This window comes from Phyllopteryx taeniolatus, unplaced genomic scaffold (genome assembly GCF_024500385.1).
Source record: "Phyllopteryx taeniolatus isolate TA_2022b unplaced genomic scaffold, UOR_Ptae_1.2 contig_33, whole genome shotgun sequence".
Lineage (NCBI taxonomy): Eukaryota > Metazoa > Chordata > Actinopteri > Syngnathiformes > Syngnathidae > Phyllopteryx > Phyllopteryx taeniolatus.
The window spans coordinates 215,870-222,360 of NW_026903261.1; positions in this window are offsets into that span (position 1 = coordinate 215,870).

Sequence of the window (6,491 nt, forward strand, 5' to 3'; positions counted from 1 at the left end):
CTTGGGTGCCACTTTGTGCCTCCCTTTTCCCTCTCTAACTCTCCACCAAGCATCACCTCCTCTCCCGCGCACCTGTTCTCAATCAGCACTAATCACTGCCTGCATATACAGTAAGCCTTCCAGATCCATGAATCCAGCACCAGTAGTGTCGTCCGTGGTACTCTTGTGGTTCGTTCTCTTGTGTTCGATTGATTACTTGGCTACCCGCATTTGTACTGACTCTCTTGTGTTTTCCTCCACCTCCAGTCTTCCTTACACATTTGGCAAACATAACAACCACTACACGACTGAAACTGTTGCTCTCGTGCTATCCGTCAGCAGGACAAGCAAACCGTCTCGCTGGCATTGCCATGCATTCAGGTGCATACACTCAGTCAAAGTAGGTCAAAAGACTCCTCGTTAATATAGTGGACAGTATATCCGCCTGTCACGTGGAAGACAGGGGTCCGATTCACTGACGGGGATTTAACTTCAACTGGTCTTTAGCTTTTCGTGGGGCTCTTCTTTGTGGGAAAACAAAAAAGCCCATCAGCCTCGTTTCCAAACAGGGACCTTACGCCTGTTTGGTGAACATAACAACCACTACACGACTGAAACTGTCGCTCTTGTCCTATCCGTTAGCAGGACCAGCAAACCGCCTCGCTAGCTGGCATTGCTGATGCGTTCAGGTGAATTGACGTGGTAGACACTAGGTGAATGCAGTACAAGGGACTCCTCGTTAGTATCGAGGGTATGTCACATTCCCACTGGAACACGGCCCCTCATTGAGGTGCCACTCGGATTGAGTGGCAAAACATGCCTGCGTTCAACACATTCTTTAGGAGTTACTTAGGAAATAAAAAAATTTGACCCATCACTTCTAAATTTAAGTTTCAAAAGGTAATTAAATACCAAAAAAAAAGGTTTGCATACATTTCAATGATGCACCAGAGAGAAGAGAGTACTTTTTCCCCCCATTTTTATTTGTGTGTCTCATTGCTGAAATGCAAAACAAACATTTCTGTCGACAAGTAAATCTGACAATTATCAAAGTATGTTAGACTTAATGAGGAATCGCAGAGCTTTCTGTTGCTAATTAACTGATACGGGATGACGGTGAATTCTGATCTTGATGCGCCTGTTATTCGTTTTTATATAAACATTAGAATTTTTCATCCTGCATATCACCCTTGTTCTTAAAACCGGGCACCAGCACACTCTACCTCCATTCCTCAGGCATCTTCTCACCCGCTAGAATTCTAAAACAAGCTGGTGAAAAACTCCACAGCCACCTCTCCTAGATGCTTCCATACCGCCACAGGAATGTCATCTGGACCAATTGCCTTTCCATCCTTTTCATCCTCTTGAATGCCTTTCTAACTTTCCCCTTACTAATCATTACCACTTCCTGGTCCACCACAGTTGCCTCCTCTACTCTTCCTTCCCTCTCATTTTCCTCATTCATCAACTCCTCAAAGTATTCTTTCCATCTATCCAGCACACTACTGGCACCAGTCAAGACAATTCCATCTCTATCCTTAATCACCCTAACCTGCTGCACATCCTTCCCATCTCTATCCCTCTGTCTGGCCAACCTGTAGAGATCATTTTCTCTTTCTTTTGTGTCCAACCTGGCATAAGTTATCATATGACTCTTGTTTGGCCTTTGCAACCTTTACCTTTGCCCTACATCACATCTCAATGTATTCCTTTTGCCTCTCCTCGGTCCTCTAAGTGTCCCACTTCTTCTTAGCTAATCTCTTTCCTTGTATGATTTCCTGTACTGTGAGGTTCCACCACCAAGTCTCCTTCTCTTCTTTCCTGCCAGAAGATACACCAAGTACTCTCCTGCCTGCCTCTCTGATCACCTTGGCTGCAGTGGTCCAGTCTTCTGGAAGCTCCTCCTGTCCACCGAGAGCCTGTCTCACCTCTTCCCGAAAAGCTGCACAACACTCGTCCTGTCTCAGCTTCCACCACATCATTCTCTGTTCTGCCTTTTTCTTCCTAATTTTCCTCCCCACCACCAGAGTCATCTTACACACCACCATCCTATGCTGTCAAGCCACACTCTCCCCAACCACTACCTTACAGTCGGTAAACTCCTTCAGATTACATCATCTGCACAAGATGTAATCCACCTGCGTCCTTCTACCTCCGCTCTTGTAGGTCACCCTATCTTCTAGCCTCTTTTGAAAAAAGTGTTCACGACAGCCATTTCCATCCTTTTTGCAAAGTCTACCACCATCTGCCCCTCCAAGTTCCTTTCCTGGATGCCGTACTTACCCATGACTTCTTCATCACCCCTGTTTCCCTCACCAACATGTCCATTACAATCTGCACCAATCACGACTCTCTCTGTCTGGGGTGCTCAGAACTAAATTTTTTAGCTCTGTCCAGAATTTCTCCTTTACCTCTAGGTTACATCCTACCTGTGGGGCATAGCCACTAATCACATTATACATAACACCCTCAATTTCAAGTTTCAGCCTCATCACTCCATCTGATATTCTTTTCACCTCCAAGAAATTCTCAGCTAACTCTTCCTTTAAAATAACCCCTACTCCAGTCCTCTTCCCATCTACACCATGGTAATGAAATTTAAACCCATCTTCGACCCACAGTAGCTGAATTTCGGACGTTGCTAACCCTGGCCACGACCGATCCAGTATGGAATTCTTTGGATGAACACTCACATTTTTTTGGCAAAGTTTTAAGACGGATGCCCTTCGTAACACAATCCTCTGCATTTATCCGGTCTTGGGACCAGCCTACAGTTTGCACTGGCTTTTGCCCCCCATCGGGCTGCAGTTAGAGAGGACCAAACCCAGGTCAACGGAAATCACAGTAAATGCTGAGCAACACATGACCAAATAGGTTTAAGGATTAACATTGCCTGACCGGGAATCGAAACCAGGCCACGGCGGTGAGAGCGCCGAATCCTAACCACTAGACCACCAGGGACTGCTGGTGTAGTCAACAATTGTTAATCTAGACAATCCCTAAGCGGGTCGTCTCGGCCCCCCTGCCCCCACAACGGATGTGAACCCAAATGTGCAAAGATTGACAGATCTTTTCAGTGGAGCACGACTTTCCAGCATCACGACTTCAGGTGGGCACAGTGGGAAAATGGCAAAATATTACACCGAGCAGAGCATGCATTTGTTATCCAAATTATTTGGTACACAAAATTGTTCATTACTTGAGTCCTTATGTATTGCAAGCACTGCAATTGGCTGGCAACCAGTTCAGGGTGTACCCTGCCCCCCGCCCGAAGATAGCTGGGATAGACTCCAGGGCAGCCTGGAGCCTTGTGAGGATAAGCGGTACAGAAAATGGATGAATGGATGGATGTATTGCAAGCATCGTTGATTCTTGTTGTCTCTGTGACCTGACTTTGTGAATTACACTTTAAGCAATTCAGGGCTACTTACATATTATTTGACATGTGAACGAATGAGCGGGTTTAATTTGATATAAGAAACCGTAAACCTTCAAAGTGGGTGTGTGTAGGTGTGTAATTTATGGCATTTTCTGACATGGAATGTCTTTGTGTATTAAGAACATAACTCTTGCTAAAATTATTATTGTTTTGTTATGATAAGCAGCAGCATCAGGGGTTGAGGTCACGAGCAGAGGGGTTATTGAGGGACTGGGTGACCCCATGGTGAAGAGGTGGTGCTGGTCAATTATGTAATGCAATCAAAATTATTCTGCATAATGTTCAATTGAAAACATAATCATGATTCTGTCTAATTGTTAATAAATTATGGCTTCAATGTTTATCCCCTCTTTGAGCCATCACCTTATCGTGGTGTAGGGGTTTGTGTGTCCCAATGATCCTAGGAGTTGTCTGGGGCTTTATGCCCCTGGCAGGGTCACCCATGGCAAACAGGTCCTAGGTGAGGGACCAGACAAAGCACGGCTCCAAAAAGCCCTAAGACAAGTACAATAAATGGATTCAGGTTTCCCTTGCCCGGGCGCGGGTCACCGGGGCCCCCCTCTGGAGCCAGGCCTGCATCCGAAGGCGAGCGCCTGGTGGCTGGGCCTGCATCCATGGGGCCCGGCCGGGCACAGCCAGAAAGGGTAACGTGGGTCCCCCTTTCCCTGGGCTCACCACCTGTGGGAGGGGCCATAGGGGTCGGGTGCAGTGCAAGCTGGGCTGTGGCCGAAGGCGGGGACCTTTGCGATCCGATCCCCGGCTACAGAAGCTGGCTCGAGGGACGTGGAATGTCACTTCTCTTGCAGTGAAGGAGCCCGACTGCAATGGACAATCAAAACTGCTGAAAGGATTGTCGGTACCCCCCCTACCCACCATTGAGGACAGAACTAAGACAAGGGCGTGCAAAATCCTCTTGGACCCTCCGCACCCCGGTCACCGGCTCTTCCAGCTCCTTCCCTCAGGTAGGCGCTACCGATCAATGCAAACTAGAACTAGAAGACATTCCAACAGCTTCTTCCCTCTTGCGATCAACTTCTTAAACACCTAACCTATAATTCCATTACAACAAGCTGGCAATTTTTTGACTTGAGTTCGTTGTCACATTTCTGTGGGGCCAATTATGTATTACTCGTGCACTCACTGTAGTTGTCTCGCCATGCTGCACTATTTGCATATACTGGCCACTCATGCCAGAGTAGCACACTGATTGAGGAGTATCTGTAACATTTGCACAACCAACATTGTCCCAGATTATCGCACTACTCGTCACTTTCAACCGCATACAATCCTTGAAGTCTCAGCGCCCCTTGCACAATGGTCATTGCACCGGACTATTGCAATATTAGTCATTCGAACTGCTCTAAGTGCTAGAGGACTCTGCATCTTTTTGCACAATTGTTTTTTGTCAATGTCTCTGTCTCCAAAGTGTTCTGTAAATTGACTGTCTGTTGTACTAGAGCGGCTCCAACTACCGGAGACAAATTCCTTGTGTGTTTTGGTCATACTTAGCAAATAAAGATGATTCTGATTCTGATTCTGAGAAGTTCCGACTAGATATAGTCAACTCGCCTCCACGCACAGCTTGGGCTCTGCGTGGAGGCGAGTTGACTATATCTAGTCGGAACACAAGCAGAATTGAATGTTTACAAAATGATAAGTCATAATGGAGTTTATTTAAGCATTACTGAAGTCTGAATTCTTTTGAGAGGACCAAGTGTTTTGAGCAGTTATCAAGCGAACCATGTTTTCTTTGTATTTCTCCATCAATGGAATTCCTACGGCCATTTGTGATTTGAAGGAAGGAAACAAGGAAGGCAACAAACAAACACATCCAAGACAGCACTCTGAATTGGGTTTAACACCATATGCAAAGCTGTACACAAGATAGCCAAGAGTTGAACCTAGAATCTTGTGATCCGTAGTCAGATGCATTATCCATTGCGCCACTAGCCCCACAAAGGTAGTGGGCCCTCTGCAAGTCCCTGTGGAGGATTTTCACTGTCCCAGCAGCACGCCGCAAAAAGAAACTGCAGGGGTTCGCTCTTGCCATGATCTGGATTAGAACCAGTCTTGTTGCGGCCACAACGCAGAGGACTATCCACTATACGATCACAGCTTGGGTTGGTGGAACCTATCTCTCAAAGTATTTTCTGTCATTTTGATTCGTACTGTGACCAATGCGCTAAAACCAGATGTGAATAACCCAACACAGCTACAAATGGAAAATGTACTCTAATGTGAGGATCATTTGATTGTTTGCGCCTCATTCAGCTGTTAAATGTGTAACTACAGTATTTGTGCAGACAACCTCAAGTTTCTTCCTTCCTCCTGCTTTGTTGGGGCTGCCACGTGGGAGATAGACAAGTGGTCAAAAGGGCTCAGAGAACCCAACCGGATCCCAAGACTGGACCTCCAGACCGGCTTTTCGTGCCCAATTTCACACACTCTGAAGTACTTCAGTGGGCCCACAACTCCAACTACATTTGGAAGGACGTCAGGGCTGCCCTGGCTCGGTTAGCCGAAAGAAACAAGCGGTTGGCGGATCTTCATCGCTCCCCTTCGCCTGTAGACAAGGTGGGTCAGATGGTTTGGCTTTCCTCCCGTGATCTTTCGCTCCAGACCATGCTTCATTGGTCCTTTTCCGATCACTAAAGTCTTAAATCCCACCTCTGTTCAGTTGAAGCTCCCTCATTCTCTCAAAATCCACCCGACATTTTATGTGTCTCTGCTCAAGCCTGTCTCCACCAGTACCCTTAGCCCTCCGGCCTTACCCCCTCCACCCCACATAATCAACAAACATCCTGCTTTCACGGTGTCACGCTTCCCTTTCCTTTTTGGAACTTGGGTGGCACGTTGTGCCTCCCTTTAGCCTCTCTAACTCTCCATCAATCATCACCTCCTCGCCCACGTACCTGTTCTCAATCAGCACTAATCACTGCCTCCATATACAGTAAGCCTGCCAGATCCAGGAATCCAGCACCAGTAGTATCATCCGTGGTACTCTTGTGATTCGTTCTCTTGTGTTTGATTGATTACTTGGCTACCCGCATTTGTACTGACTCTCTTGTGTTCT